The sequence below is a fragment of the Schistocerca nitens genome, chromosome 6, assembly GCF_023898315.1.
Source record: "Schistocerca nitens isolate TAMUIC-IGC-003100 chromosome 6, iqSchNite1.1, whole genome shotgun sequence".
Classification (NCBI taxonomy): domain Eukaryota; kingdom Metazoa; phylum Arthropoda; class Insecta; order Orthoptera; family Acrididae; genus Schistocerca; species Schistocerca nitens.
This window is the reverse complement of record NC_064619.1, coordinates 377,550,946-377,568,135: the sequence shown is the minus strand read 5'-3', so window position 1 is coordinate 377,568,135 and position 17,190 is coordinate 377,550,946. Positions and strand designations below refer to the sequence as shown.

At 42.1% G+C, this 17,190-nt stretch overlaps 1 pseudogene; it reads right to left on the bottom strand.

Annotated features, from left to right (window-relative positions):
* Positions 1–9,298: 9,298 nt before the first annotated feature.
* LOC126263962 (5S ribosomal RNA) lies at positions 9,299–9,416 on the bottom strand (annotated as a pseudogene).
* Positions 9,417–17,190: the final 7,774 nt, after the last annotated feature.

Here is a 17,190-nt window from a genome sequence, read left to right as displayed (position 1 = left end):
TTGTCTCTAGGGGCAGAGATAATTCTAGTTTGCCAATACCATGGCAGTTTGGCTTCAAGACCTAGTATAATCATTTCTGGTTTTAGCTTTTCGTCCAAATGTGACAACCGTGAAATCCATGACCTAGCAAATTCTTTAATAGATTCTTTGCCTGCATTGAAGCGTTTCCCACTCCAAAATTCTCTTAACACATCATTTTGCTTATGGCTAGACCAATACTCATTAATAAAAGCTGTTTTAAATTCCGCTAATGTTTTACACTTTAACATTACATCAGCTGACCAACGCATGGCATCACCTGCTAAATGACTTCTAATAAATGAGATTTTCTCTCTTTCAGACCAAGTCGGTGGAATCACATCTTCAAAATCGTTCCAGAAATCTAGCGGATGGATATTTTTATCTGGATCGAACCGCAAGAACTGCCGACACCCGATAAAAGCGGCGTTTGCAGCTACAACTTGTTGTACACTACCATTACCAGAAGTTACCGAAGCTACTTTACTTTCAATGTTAGCAATGTTAGTACTTATATTTTCTACTTTCATCTCAACATTATCTACTCTTTGCACAATATGAGTAGTGTCAGTTTTGATTGCATCTACGTCTGCTTGACATATGTTTATTTTTATATTAACATCTTTAAATCTATCTGAGCACAGTTCAGATTCCGCTTCGATCTTTTCTGTTAACTTGTGCTCCAGCTTCGCATCTTCCATTTGGAAGTCTTTGCGAACCTCAGCAACTTCGGATTTAACTGTTTTATACATTTCAGAAAACTGTTGAGCAACCTTTTTCTTAATATCCTCATGGTTGCAATCTATTTTATTATTCAAACTGTCCAGATCGTCTTTCAACTTATTACAACTAGCCTTGAAAGAATTTTCTAATTCAACTTTATTGGATTCTAATTTATTATCCATTGCCTCAAACCGTTTATTAAAATTTGTTTGACTGGCCACCATTTCAGACTTTAGTTCAGCTGTCATTTGCGCATTACTGGCTGACATTTCAGCATTACTACTTTTGACCTGTTCACTTATTTCATACTTTAATTCAGCTGTCATTTTTGCATTACTGGCAGCTATTGCTTGTAATATAACATTTAGATCAACAGCCCCAGCATCTTTGGGTTGCTCAATAGCTGGCTTTTTATCACACTCAGGTGACGAAAAACTAGCTCCAATACCAGAATCATCAAAACTACATGAAACATCTGATTGATCAGACATGTCTAACTTCTTTTGTTTAAATTCAACTATCTCTGATGACTGTTTCATTTTTAATTCACCAGAGAAACTATCCTCCAATAAATTTACAATTTCAATTTTCGGCTTTACTACAGGGGTCTCTATCACTGAATCATTGCCCCTTCTCACACTACTGTCAGGAGACAATACTTCATATTTTACTTTAACACTACTTTCATGCATATTTACAATTGAATCATGGTCTGAATTTACATTTCCCTCAACAGACATAGGTTCTAATTTAATTTTAAACTCAGTTTCTTTTGGTGTTTCCATCGCTGACAGTCTTTTAGTGCAGGTTAGTAAAAATTTTAACAGCTTTTCACTTAACTTAGTTCCTTCTGCACGACGTTGTCGGCGCGGCGTACCAGGATTACTGAGGCGACGTGACGCGTTGAACTGCAGACGGCACTCCGACGGCTGTGATGTGTTTGCGTGGCCCGCAATGGCAGGCGCGTCTCCGGCCGCTGCGTCGGATGACTGCGGTGAGGTGAAACTGGCTTCCCGCGATGCCGGCTGCAGCGCTAGACTCAGTGCCAGCTCCGTGAATCCAGATGCGATGTTAATCCAATTGCGTCGTTCACATGCACACGTAACACTTTCACTGTTCTTTTACTCAGCTGCGTGTCGCATTTCACTCGCGAATCCGAATAGTTAAAAATCACTTTCACTTAGTTGATTTCCCGGCCGATGCACCATATGTGGGGCGGCGGTTGATAAGGGAAAATATAATTGCAGTACAAAATGTTTGTTATGTTGAAAGTTTCTGGCTATTAGAATATTGTTAATGCTGTCTTTCGCCGTTCTCAACACTGGCTCTCTATTTACTTTGTAGACCCCCAGAAAGCGATTTGACAAAACCTGAAGCCTGTAAATAGAGTTCCTAGTGCCCACTTCCTTGAGATTACAATTATAGCTGCAGCTTGTAGCTCTGTAGAGTCAGGAAGTTGTTCGGGATTTCTAATCAAAGACGACTTTCCAAAATAGTTGAGTATATTCTCAAAATCACAAATATACACACAAATATCCCTCCAACCTAACTAACAGAACAGTTCAGAGTCTATTGCGCCAATGCAACTATAAATGTCCGAAATAATTGTTGAAATGAATGCTCGCCATAATTTGATGAAATATCTCATCAAACGCCACGCTATATTAGTAGTAGAATGTCTGTCCCGCGACGGCACGTGAAAATACGACAATACGCACACTGAGGCTAGATAATGAAAATCATCCCAGAATTAACACTTTACTTGAAACGCTTTACTGGTTACGCGCATCTCGAGTAACAGAATACGGCACCCGAGGCTGTTAGTAGCACTGATACTGGCGCGGCGCGATTCCCGACACAGATGGCGTGTCATTCAGCGTCTGGAGAGAACTGGGGCCTTGGCTCCTCGCACAGCGCTCTTATATATATATATCCGCGGTGCGGACCGCTGAGGAAATGCTCGATCAAATCGGCTGGCTCAACTAGCCGCTAGGCTAGTAACGCACCACTTCAAGTTACATAATAAATTTTAGCTTCTCTTGCTGACGGCCGATGAAGCTCCTAATTTAACTGTGCATTCAGCACGCAGGGAAGTATTGATAATAAATTTTTGACGTGGCTAACTTTAATAACATAGGCGAGAGAATTAATTTAATTGCACTGCACACAGCAGATGGGCTCTGAACTGTCCCTTCTGAGATCCGCTATTGCTATAATTTAATAGATATTTGAAAGAAACTTTTTACAGCTTCATCATCATAGCGGACCTCCAACCTATTAAAATCTAAACATCCTAGTATGATTTATAAGCTCACTTAATCTATCTTGCTTCCTCTAGTTTTGAGATGAAAACCACAAAATCATGAATTTACACTAAAATCTTAATTTATGAAATCCAAAGTACTGTTTTTATTAAATCATTATGAAAGCTGAATCTAAATACAAATTTTGCAGTCTCTAGCTCTTTTCTGTGCCGCCAATTATTTTTATAGAAAAACGTCCAAATAAAGGAAACGGCTGAAGTTATCAAGCTGATATTTAACACACATTAGTTTATCATTATTCCAGACATACTAGGAAAGTTTTATGTCATTTGCTTGATTTTTAAGGTATTGCGCAACATCTATGACGTCAGAGCTAGCAGACTGACTAACACACAATGGAAACTGATGTGAATTTGCTGCAGCGTGAGTAGGCTGCTTCCCTACAAAACCTTAATAAAGGAAGCTGCAAAGTGTCTAGCTGTGGGCAGTGCTGGAGAGTTTTCAGTGATTTACACCAGTTGCTAGCATAGTAATGGACGGGAGAGTTTCAGATGATTCTATTCTAAAGAAAGTATGGTGGCAACATTGACGACGCCATATTGAAATGGAGCAATATGATTTTATTTTGGGCTGAATAATAATGAACGAACATCATGCAAAGTTTTTGTTTGTTATTTATATTTTTAAAATCACCTTAACCATTATGTGTAGCTGTAAACCTGCAACCTTGGACAAAAGAAACGACCAAGGGATAAATATATACACCCGAGTTGTAAATAAGTGAGACTATAAATAGAAGCTTGCCTGATATGTCAAAATAATATATAGTTTTGAAAACTTGTGTCATAGAATCAATTCCTGTGGCATTTAATCTAGTTCCAGAATCAGAGCTCTTTCTTTGTTACGTTCCTTCGTGTCATTGTAGTCGATCTATGATAGTTATGTTAACTTGATTCTGTCAGCTCTGTCATCCTAAATTCCATCTTTGGCTAGTTCTTTTGTCATTCACCATGTCATAAAAATGACTGCCCACTGTATAGTTTGGGTGGTTCAGCTTGCGTTTACTGCAGTTCACCAATGCATCTACAAGTCTTCAATGGCAGAGTGACAAGAATATAAAAAAATTGCAATTCTTCAGTATCAGATACAAGTTTGTTTAGTGAAAATATCTGTTCGTTTTTCTACATTTGTATATGATGCTGACAGGCAATAAAGTGCACGTTATATTTCTAAACAAAATTCTCTTTTTATGATTACGCAAAGTGTTTACATCAAAGTCACTTTTGTTGGGTTAAAGTACGAGGTAATTTTTCATGTAGATGGTGCAGGGTAGCTACACTCCTAGAAATTGAAATAAGAACACCGTGAATTCATTGTCTCAGGAAGGGGAAACTTTATTGACACATTCCTGGGGTCAGATACATCACATGATCACACTGACAGAACCACAGGCACATAGACACAGGCAACAGAGCATGCACAATGTCGGCACTAGTACAGTGTGTATCCACCTTTCGCAGCAATGCAGGCTGCTATTCTCCCATGGAGACGATCGTAGAGATGCTGGATGTAGTCCTGTGGAACGGCTTGCCATGCCATTTCCACCTGGCGCCTCAGTTGGACCAGCGTTCGTGCTGGACGTGCAGACCGCGTGAGACGACGCTTCATCCAGTCCCAAACATGCTCAATGGGGGACAGATCCGGAGATCTTGCTGGCCAGGGTAGTTGACTTACACCTTCTAGAGCACGTTGGGTGGCACGGGATACATGCGGACGTGCATTGTCCTGTTGGAACAGCAAGTTCCCTTGCCGGTCTAGGAACGGTAGAACGATGGGTTCGATGACGGTTTGGATGTACCGTGCACTATTCAGTGTCCCCTCGACGATCACCAGTGGTGTACGGCCAGTGTAGGAGATCGCTCCCCACACCATGATGCCGGGTGTTGGCCCTGTGTGCCTCGGTCGTATGCAGTCCTGATTGTGGCGCTCACCTGCACGGCGCCAAACACGCATACGACCATCATTGGCACCAAGGCAGAAGCGACTCTCATCGCTGAAGACGACACGTCTCCATTCGTCCCTCCATTCACGCCTGTCGCGACACCACTGGAGGCGGGCTGCACGATGTTGGGGCGTGAGCGGAAGACGGCCTAACGGTGTGCGGGACCGTAGCCCAGCTTCATGGAGACGGTTGCGAATGGTCCTCGCCGATACCCCAGGAGCAACAGTGTCCCTAATTTGCTGGGAAGTGGCGGTGCGGTCCCCTACGGCACTGCGTAGGATCCTACGGTCTTGGCGTGCATCCGTGCGTCGCTGCGGTCCGGTCCCAGGTCGACGGGCACGTGCACCTTCCGCCGACCACTGGCGACAACATCGATGTACTGTGGAGACCTCACGCCCCACGTGTTGAGCAATTCGGCGGTACGTCCACCCGGCCTCCCGCATGCCCACTATACGCCCTCGCTCAAAGTCCGTCAACTGCACATACGGTTCACGTCCACGCTGTCGCGGCATGCTACCAGTGTTAAAGACTGCGATGGAGCTCCGTATGCCACGGCAAACTGTCTGACACTGACGGCGGCGGTGCACAAATGCTGCGCAGCTAGCGCCATTCGACGGCCAACACCGCGGTTCCTGGTGCGTCCGCTGTGCCGTGCGTGTGATCATTGCTTGTACAGCCCTCTCGCAGTGTCCGGAGCAAGTATGGTGGGTCTGACACACCGGTCTCAATGTGTTCTTTTTTCCATTTCCAGGAGTGTACATTAACACAACAGAGAAAGTTTCGGAATGATAGTAATTACATAACGAAGTGGAAGATCCTTATTTGTATCAATGGGAATGGCAATCCTTATTTAAAAATGATCATGCAGTTCTATCAGTTATGAATTACTTTTATTATTCGCTGTTAAGTGGCAGTGCCATACAGATCCACTTTTTCGTTGACAAAATGAGAGATAAAATTATAATTAGTTTATTTCACCTTAATTTCGTTATATATGGACTATATACTTTTAAGATTTCTTAGAAGGTGCTGAGCAAGAAATGTGAACGTCCTATTGGAGGACAATGCAGATATAAAAGCAGGGTTGTTATGGTATGCATAATTAATTGAGATCTGAGTATTGTATGTGATTTCTGTGTACATTTATTTTATTAATTACGGTTTTTATATGATATATGCATCTTGGAAGCTAACATTGGCCGTGTTTCTCATTTCATGAGCCGTGCAAGCAGATCACTAGAAAGTGAATGGTTGCACTGTGGCTTTCTCGCTTTTCTGCTGAAGGACTAACACCCGCGAGCGTTTCCACTACGCCCAGCGAAGGTAGTGGCTTATCACCGTAGAGTGTTATTTGATAGTTGTGCTAAATGTGCAATATCGGTTCCGCTCAGCATTCATCTTTCAGAAATTCATGATATGAAAACAAAGATGCCCCCCCCCCCCGCACATGTTAGTGAGTTGTATCAATCCTGAAAGTGCATTGTTGGCTGCTCCAAGCGGAAAATGTGCTTTGTTGGTGATGAACAACTTCCACAGTTTTGACTGAGACAAACTAACACTACAGTTTTCATCTCCGTCACGCCAGTGTAGAAGTCGTCACAGAATCAGTTCAGTAAAAAAAATCCATGAAACTCACACGATTATTTCCGTATAAAAGGCGATTACCGAATTTTACTTTGTGTGAGACTGCGAATGCTATATTCGTGTGCCGATTCGGAATTCTAGATTCTGATACTTTATTCTGCGCATCACTTTGACATCATCTTTCTTGACTGCGGCAATACTCGTTCGTACACTGATATATTGCGAAATTTCGAGCATTTGTAAGTGCCACGATAAACACATACTACTATCGTCAATTGAAGACCTAACTCAAAATGTGCTCTTTCAGCAATTTTTGAAAGAATGTTGGCGTATCGTCGTTCAAAATAGTCGTTCGATAATTTCATTGCACAATTACATGGGAAGCAGGTTTGTTTTAAGAATTTTCGAACGCTTACAAAAGCACATTTTTGAAAAATTTCGTAAGGTACGAGTGCAGTGTATAATTTATTTCGTAGCAAATGAAACTTTGTTATTTGCAGTTACTGTAACAGAGGAGTAATTCACCACGAATTTCAGAGTATATTAACGTGAATAAACGTAAATTTTTTCTGAATTTCGGACGTTACCAATGTCTTTTGAATAAGGTATTTCGTAGTAAATCGGCGTTGGTAATTTAGTAACTGTAACACACACTATAACTAACGTATATTTTTAAATCTAGTTTCCCCCTTCAAGAGGAGTATATATTATCTAAATTTATTGTGAGTTAACACTGTCCTAGAGTTTGTTAGGAAAAAGTTAGGAAACTATTAACGCTTGCACAGGTTTTTCCATTGTCTGAATAGAAATCTCGTTTGATGTACTAATTGCTTCAGTTCTTAAAGGGAATTAGTAATACTGTTAGCGCAACAGATTAAAAGCCAAAAAAATTGTACTTTTTCTGTAACTGTCATGAAACATCTAGACTTTATGTTTTCGGGTGTACTGATACCGAAAATATTAATGAAAATGCAGGATTAGTTTTCGTTTTGAAGTTATGGTAACTTTACGTTATTGCCTATATAAGCTTATGCTTGTATTTACTTCGGTGTTATCCCTCGGAGGAAGACCCCTGAAGGCGCAACCGCTTTGTCTGGCTTTTGTAGTTTTCCGCTGGTGATTCCCTGATTAGTGACCAGCAGTAATCGGCTAACATTGATGCACTTCATTTTCCCTGGTATGTCATTTACATGCCCGAATTGTTGCTGGTGGAAGCGTTCTCAGTGCACCACAATTGTCAGGAAAGAAGTCGAAGTGGTCTAGGAAATGTAGCTTTAAGGATATGTTGCATCTCAGTCTACTGTAGCAGTGCAGGAGATTTGCCACAATATCCTTATACATTTCTGCCTTCTTATTTACTAGACAATATGTTGACACTTGAACAAAGGCATCCCAAGCTAACTTTACATCACCTGTCACGATGTTGTTGAAATGCTCATTTTTTTACAGTTTGTGTAGCTGGGGATCCACGAAAATCCCCTCTTTTATATTTGTCTCACTAAGACGTGAAAATTTTTCGCGGGAATAGAGAAATGCTTCCCAAGTTGTGTCCACGACCTCAACGAGGTTTTCCATTAGGCCCAGTTTTATATGAAGACATGGGGAATATGTTCTTGGATTCGAGAAATGCTTTGTGCATAACATTGTGAGATCCTGGTTCAAATGACTGACGCTTAGGCCAATCTTTCTTTTTATAATGAAGTGTTTTGGCGCAACTGTCCCAGAGGTAAAGTAAGCAACAGAATCGGGTGTAGCCGTGTTGTAGCCCAAGTAATACGCTTTTGACTTTCAGATCCACGGAAATCTGCCATTTAAACCTCTCATAATTTAGTCGCAATAAGAATTGTTTCACGCTGTCATATGTTCCTTTCATGTAAGGTGCATACCCAGTCGGAATGGTTGGTAACACGTTGCTATTATGCAGTCGTACACACTTGAGACTTACTTTGGAGGAGTCAGTGAACATCCTCCACTGATCACTTATATAGTCAATGCCCATACTGCCATTAGTCCCTGGGCATCACCAAAAAATACCAATCTTTTCACTTCCGAAAAATGGAAGGAATGGGATATGACAGTTAAGGAACGCAATCATATTTACCGTCTTATGAAGACGATTCTATTGTTATGGACAGTTCAGCTTTACCCTTCGGCAACTGCAGACTCTCACTAGGGCGTTAAGTTCACACTGCGCTCTTTTGTGAATCTCTACACACTCATTGTCACACACAAAATCAGGAACATTCGTAGAACTGGGTTTGGAAGGTGATGGTGCAACCCTAGTTTCACTACTGCCGTCTCCACTATCACAATAATACAATCACGTGGGACAGGGACAGGCGGTCCGTCTCCGTGAGTCACTGATCGCATGGCCGACGGTATGTTAGGATATGTGAAGGAAGACCTTTTCTTCTTGATATTACAATGTATTAAAGGAGTTGTCATGCAAAAGTAACAATCACTCACATGGTTTGATAGATCTCGCCAGATCATGGGTACAGCAAAGCACTCCGTCTTCAGGCCACAAGCGGCCCATCGGGACCATCCGACCGCCGTGTCATCCTCTGATGAGGATGAAGATAGGAGGAGCGTGTGGTCAGCACACCGCACTCCCGGTCGTTATGATGGTTTTCTTTGACCGGAGCCGCTACTATTCGGTCGAGTAGCTCCTCAGTTGGCATCACGAGGCTGAGTGCACCCCGACAAATGGCAACAGCGCATGGCGGCCCGGATGGTCACCCATCCAAGTGCCGGCCACACCCGACAGCACTTAACTTCGGTGATCTGACGGGAACCGGTGTCTCCACTGCGGCAAGGCCGTTGCCATGGTATTGCAAAGGCCATGGAAGATATTTTACGATTCAACCACGAATGAAGACTCGAGACACAAGATACGCAAGCAAAACACACGAGGAGCCCGAGGCTTGCCCTTTTCCTCGATTTCACAGCCAAAGTACAATCTGTGGGCGCTATTGGCCTCCTTTGCGATTTCAATGTAGCCTTTCTGCAAGTGTAGCAAAAATTCTTAGCACTGTTTATGCATTCGCGAGACGTATAGAATCACAGGAATTACAGTGACTATACACACTAACTGCACTTGACTACACGCACTAACTACACTTCAGTAAAACGTTCTTACAGCACACGAACAGAGCACAGCTTGAAACGGACTGTAACTACACTAAAATGAAACATGCTCCGCTCCTCACTTCCTCTTTCCCTTCGCCCTGTTGCTACGAGCCCGGGCAAAAAATAGCTACAAAATGCGCACAGACATTGTTGCTTGAAACTTGATCACTCTGTCTACCATCAAAGGGACTTCGAAGCCTACTTGGGAAGAACGAGAGAGGTGGCGCAGTGGCTATCACACTGGACTCGCGTTCGGGAGGACGACAGTTCAAACTCGCGATCGGTCATTCTGATTTAGGTTCTCCGTGATTTCCCTAAATCGCCTCAGGCAAATGCCGGGATGGCTCCTTTCAAAGCGAACGCCGCTTACCTTCCCCATCCCTCCACAATCCGAACTTGTGCTCCGTCTCTAATGACCTCGTTGTCGATGGGACGTTGAACATTAATCTCCTCCTCCTCCTATATGGGAAGAGATTGATAGTGAATGCTAATAAAATATGATTGTAATTAAATGCACCATCTTTAACTTTAGGTTATCAGCGTGTTCGATATAGTTAACAAACATTTGTTTCAACCCAGTTATAAATTCAAACTGTTGGCTAGTGTATCAGCAGGCTTGGGTTAAGGTTATTTGTTTACTGTCCTATAAAATATTGCACCAGCCACAATGCAGCCCCACCGTGAACGCTGTTCTCAAACATAGGATGAGTTAGTTGATGTTCGTAATTAGCTGGAAATTGCCCTGACTACTGTCAAAGAATTGGCAACTGCTACGAAATGGTGTGTTGGGAGAGCTCTCGAGATTCACATACTAGAGTCAGTAACGGTATCTCGAGTACTTTCCTCTCTTGTCAGTCCTGTATCTTGTGCTGGAATTATGGGATCTGCCATTACTCTTCCACTTGACCGTGAGTGGCGTGTCAGTGGTAGATGTAGGTGTCCTGTACAGGGTAGAAAGGGACCAGGGAGATCTCAAAGTGTCCACCTAAGCAACAGGTTCGAGATGCTGATTTCCACTGAACCGAAACTGAGCCATCGGGACTCGCTTACCCTGTTTGGAAACCTGCCTTATCCTGTGTCAAGAGGAGGCAAACGCGTGAGCGTATAGATCGATTAATCGTCGACAGTTCAGACATAGGACGAATTATGGTACCGCTTAGGGAAATGGCAGCAAGGGACAGGAAGGAACACCAGGTTCACTCTGTTTGTTTGCTTGGGGGCCTCCTTGAGCAAAGGGTATTGTGGCAGCCATTGAGGGACAAGATACAACCAACTACAGATTGTTACGCCCGTTAGAACAAACAATGGCTGTTGCCTGGGCTCCTAGGTCATACTAGGATCATTGCACCAACTGGCAGAGAACGTTGACAGGACCAGCCTTGCGCACTGAGTTTCAATGAAGCTCACAATTTACAGTATTGTTCCCAGAACTGACCATAGCCCTTGGTTCTGAGTTGAGTAGAAGAGTTGAACCAGAGACTTCGAAGGTTCGGTGACAAGCTAGGCTCTGACTTCCTGGAATTGCGCCATATGGTTGAGAACTATAGGTTCCCCGAAAGTGGGTCAGGGTGCACTACACATCAGAGGCCGCTACCCAAGTAGCCGACTGTGTCTGGGGTGCACACAGTTTTTTTTTAATTATTTGGTGACTCTCCATCCAGTCTAGATGACGACAGCTGTAGAGGCTGCAGAAGTATTAGTGTAAGATCTGAAGGAATGCTCCCCCGCCCATCCCCCAGAGACGAGAATGTTAAAATCCTAGTAGTTAACTGTCAAAGCATTCGCAACAAAGTGCTAGAGTTTGAAGCGCACCTGCAAAGCAGCGAGGTTCACATAATACTCGATGCAGAAGGCTGGTTAACACCTAAAGTTTATGGCAGTGAGATTTCTGGGGAAAACTTAGTTGTATTTCCAATGTCAGATCCCTTAATCGGGCAGGTAGGTTAGAAAATTTAAAAAGGGAAATGGATAGGTTAAAGTTAGATATAGTGGGAATTAGTGAAGTTCGGTGGCAGGAGGAACAAGACTTTTGGTCAGGTGATTACAGGTTTATAAATACAAAATCAAATAGGGGTAATGCAGGAGTAGGTTTAATAATGAATAAAAAAATAGGAGTGCGGGTTAGCTACTACAAACAGCATAGTGAACGCATTATTGTGGCCAAGATAGACACAAAGCCCATGCCTACTACAGTAGTACAAGTTTATATGCCAACTAGCTCTGCAGATGATGAAGAAATTGATGAAATGTATGACGAGATAAAAGAAATTATTCAGGTAGTGAAGGGAGACGAAAATTTAATAGTCATGGGTGACTGGAATTCGTCAGTAGGAAAAGGGAGAGAAGGAAACATAGTAGGTGAATATGGATTGGGGTGAAGAAATGAAAGAGGAAGCCGCCTTGTAGAATTTTGCACAGAGCATAACTTAATCATAGCTAACACTTGGTTCAAAAATCATAAAAGAAGGTTGTATACCTGGAAGAATCCTGGAGATACTAATAGGTATCAGATAGATTATATAATGGTAAGGCAGAGATTTAGGAACCAGGTTTTAAATTGTAAGACATTTCCAGGGGCAGATGTGGATTCTGACCACAATCTATTGGTTATGAACTGCAGATTGAAACTGAAGAAACTGCAAAAAGGTGGGAATTTAAGGAGATAGGACCTGGATAAACTGAAAGAACAAGAGGTAGTAGAGAGTTTCAGGGAGAGCATAAGGGAACAATTGACAGGAATGGGGGAAAGAAATACAGTAGAAGAACAATAGGTAGCTCTGAGGGATGAAGTAGTGAAGGCAGCAGAGGATAAAGTAGGTAAAAAGAAGAGGGCTAATAGAAATCCTTGGGTAACAGAAGAAATATTGAATTTAATTGATGAAAGGAGAAAATATAAAAATGCAGTAAATGAAGCAGGCAAAAGGGAATACAAACGTCTCAAAAATGAGATCGACAGAAAGTGCAAAATGGCTAAGCAGGGATGGCTAGAGGACAAATGTAAGGATGCAGAGGCTTGTCTCACTAGGGGTAAGATAGATACTGCCTACAGGAAAATTAAAGGGACCTTTAGAGAGAAGAGAACCACTTGTATGAATATCAAGAGCTCAGATGGCAACCCAGTTCTAAGCAAAGAAGGGAAGGCAGAAAGGTGGAAGGAGTATATAGAGGGTTTATACAAGGGCGATGTACTTGAGGACAGTATTATGGAAATGGAAGAGGATGTAGATGAAGATGAAATGGAGATAGGATACTGCGTGAAGAGTTTGACAGAGCACTGAAAGACCTGAGTCGAAACAAGGCCCCGGGACTAGACAACATTCCATTAGAACTACTGATGGCCTTGGGAGAGCCAGTCATGACAAAACTCTACCATCTGGTGAGCAAGATGTATGAGACAGGCGAAATACCCACGGACTTCAAGAAGAATATAATAATTCCAATACCAAAGAAAGCAGGTGTTGACAGATGTGAAAATTACCGAACTATCAGTTTAATAAGTCACAGCTGCAAAATACTAACGCGAATTCTTTACAGAGGAATGGGAAAACTGGTAGAAGCGGACCTCGGGGAAGATCAGTTTGGATTCCGTAGAAATGTTGGAACACGTGAGGCAATACTAACCTTACGACTTATCTTAGAAGAAAGATTAAGAAAAGGCAAACCTACGTTTCTAGCATTTGTAGACTTAGAGAAAGCTTTCGACAGTGTTGACTGGAATACTCTCTTTCAAATTCTGAAGGTGGCAGGGGTAAAATACAGGGAGTGAACGGCTATTTACAATTTGTACAGAAAGCAGATGGCAGTTATAAGAGTCGAGGGGCATGAAAGGGAAGCAGTGGTTGGGAAAGGAGTGAGACAGGGTTGTAGCCTCTCCCCGATGTTATTCAATCTGTATATTGAGCAAGCAGTAAAGGAAACAAAAGAAAAATTCGGAGTAGGTATTAAAATTCATGGAGAAGAAGTAAAAACTTTGAGGTTCGCCGATGACATTGTAATTCTATCAGAGACAGCAAAGGACTTGGAAGAGCAGTTGAACGGAATGGACAGTGTCTTGAAAGGAGGATATAAGATGAACATCAACAAAAGCAAAACGAGGATAATGGAATGTAGTCAAATTAAATCGGGTGATGCTGAGGGGATTAGATTAGGAAATGAGACACTTAAAGTAGTAAAGGAGTTTTGCTATTTAGGGAGTAAAATAACTGATGATGGTCGAAGTAAAGAGGATATAAAATGTAGACTGGCAATGGCAAGGAAATCGTTTCTGAAGAAGAGAAATTTGTTAACATCGAGTATAGATTTAAGTGTCAGGAAGTCGTTTCTGAAAGTATTTGTATGGAGTGTAGCCATGTATGGAAGTGAAACATGGACGATAACCAGTTTGGACAAGAAGAGAATAGAAGCTTTCGAAATGTAGTGCTACAGAAGAATGCTGAAGATAACGTGGGTAGATCACGTAACTAATGAGGAGGTATTGAATAGGATTGGAGAGAAGAGAAGTTTGTGGCACAACTTGACTAGAAGAAGGGATCGGTTGGTAGGACATGTTTTGAGGCATCAAGGGATCACAAATTTAGCATTGGAGGGCAGCGTGGAGGGTAAAAATCGTAGAGGGAGACCAAGAGATCAATACACTAAGCAGATTGAGAAGGATGTGGGTTGCAGTAGGTACTGGGAGATGAAGAAGCTTGCACAGGATAGAGTAGCATGGAGAGCTGCATCAAACCAGTCTCAGGACTGAAGACCACAACAACAACAACAATTTCCAAAGGACAGGCAAGTGGGAAATGGAAGTGGTATATTTGTCGCAATAGACAAGAAACTCAAATCCACAGAGATAGAAATTGACGCTGCATGCGAGATTTTTTTGGGCAAGAGTCAGTATAAGGGGTGGGCATAAATTTGTAATAGGCTCCTTCTATCGATCACCTGACTCATCTGCTGATCTAATCGAAAACTATAGAGAAAAATTCAATTTTACTTGTATGTAAGTTCCTCAATTATACTGCATTCATCGGTGAAGACTTAAATCAACCAACAATCAATTGGGTATATCACAGTTTTGTTAGTGGTGAGCATGACAAGATATACTGTGAAATATAGCTAAAGGCTTCTCTGGAAACTATTTAGAAAGGAAGGTAGTTCGGAAACCTATTCATGATGGAAATGTATTAGATCTAATGGCAACAGACAGACCTCATTTCTTTAAGGCTGAGGAACTCGAAACTTTAGCACAGGACCGGGGCATACAGAGGAAATATGCTTCAAGAATGTTTGACTATGCACTGGCTAGATACGTACCCAGAAGAATAGTTCATAATGAGAGGGACCCTTCACGGTATACAGTCACTATAAAGAAACTTCTACAGAAACAGACTGTTGCATGGTAGGTGGAAAAATAAAGCATTGGGCTATTGATAGACGCCGATTGAAACGCGTTTGGCTGTCACGAGAGCAATGCGTGAAGCCTTCAGCGACCACCGTAGCAGAATACTGACAAACGTTCTTTCACAAAACCCAAAGAAATGTTGGTCATATGTAAAAACTGTTTAATAGCACCAAAGTTAGTACTCAATCAATCGAAGTTGAAGCAGGAGTTGAAACTGAGGTTCGAAAAGCAACAGCGGAAATGCGTAACTCCGTTTTCAAACGTTCGTTGACAAAGAAAAACCCAGGAGAACTGCCCAGATTCACTCTTCACACCAATGAAAAGAAGAATGAAATAAGCACTGGTGACAGTGTAGCTGAGAAACAGCTGAAATCATTAAAAATGAACGAAGGTCCAGGACTACATTCTACGCTGAATTTCTAGCTGAGTTAGCTCCTATTTTAACTATAATCTGTCGTAGATCCCCCGAAAAAAACATCGATCATGTGAAACCCAACTAGCACTTTTCTCACATTACATATTGGAAGCTTTGGATCAAGGTAGACAGGTAGGCGCAGTATTTCTTGATGTACGGAAAGCGTTTGATTCAGTGCCACACCTACGCTTATTATTAAAAGTACAATGGTATAGGATATCAAGCGAAGTTCGTGACTCGATTGACAGGGAAGACGCAACAAGTTATCTTGGATGGAGAGTCATCGCCAGATGTAGAAGTAACTTCGAGTGTGCCCCAGGGAAGTGTGTTGGGACCCTTGCTGTTCATGTTGAATATTAAAGACTCTGCGGACAATATTAGTAGTAATCTCAGACCTTTTGCAGATGGTGCAGTTATCTGTAATGAAGCACTGTCTGAAAGACGAATATTCAGTCAGATCTTCATAAGATTTCAAAGAGCTGAAAAGATTGGCAGCTTTCCATAAATAATTAGCAGTATAAAACTGTGCACTTTACAGAACGAAAAACGTAGTATCCTCAGACTATAACACGGAGTAACATAACTTTTGTCTTTGGGGAGTAAATGCTATTTTCTGGTTTATTACATCAGAAGAACTGGGAAAAATATAATTATTCATGTCAAATTTTGTTTTCGTGAGTTGGATTTTGATATTTGTGAAATTAACTTCTTTTTATTTAGAATAGTGTTCAATTTGCCATTCTTTTCGTTTATAACTAACAAACAAAGAAATATTATATTGAATGCAATTAAAATTGATGGAAATTCATGGACCATAGTAAAAAATAGTAGCTAGTCAGGCAGCAGCAGCAGGCCGAGACACAAACAGCAACAAGGAAGTAACCGATTTAGTGACATTTTACAAGTTCCTAACCAGGAGCGAATTTCATAGTTTCATCTGTGTGCTCTGGTAGTTTAGTTTCTTGACTTTCTGCGTGTTAATTTAATGTTTAATAGACACGTGTCGGGAAGTAAACCGATTTTGTGACATATTACAAGTTCCTAATGAAGAGCAGATTATTTAGTCTCACCTGAGTGCTTTGGTAGTTTAGTTTTTGAACCTCTGCATGTTAATTTAATTTATTAGACACAGTTCTTGCGTTTTGTTCAATTTTTACTGTAGAGTTCTGTAGCACATGTCGATAGTCCTTTGTTTGTCTGTGTGGTGTAGTTTTCCACGGTCTTTGGTATGGATAGGGACTGTGATGCTGTGTACAGATGCAAGCCGAGTTGGTGACACTTTGCCCTCAGCTCCAGGCTGTGATGGCTTCAGTTACACAACTTGAGGTGGCAGTGGATGGGCATCACTGTTGTGGACTGGTCGTGGAAAGCCAGCAAACATTCAGCACAGCTCTTGAGTTCGCCGATTGGGTCTGCACTGGTGGCCAGCCCAGTTCGCACTGAGGTTTACCCCCTCATCCATGGTCGAGTGGGAGGTCACTTTGGGGCGTGCCAGGTGGCGAAAGACTTCCAAGAGGACTGAATGTAAGGCCTTCTAGGTTAGTCTGACAAACAGGTTCCAGGTGCTGTCTGTGGCTGATACTGTTCCTCAGCCAGATGCGGTGACTTGTTCTGTCTCAGACGAAGTCTCTTAGCCTGCAAGATCCGCGGAATCACAGAGGGTCAG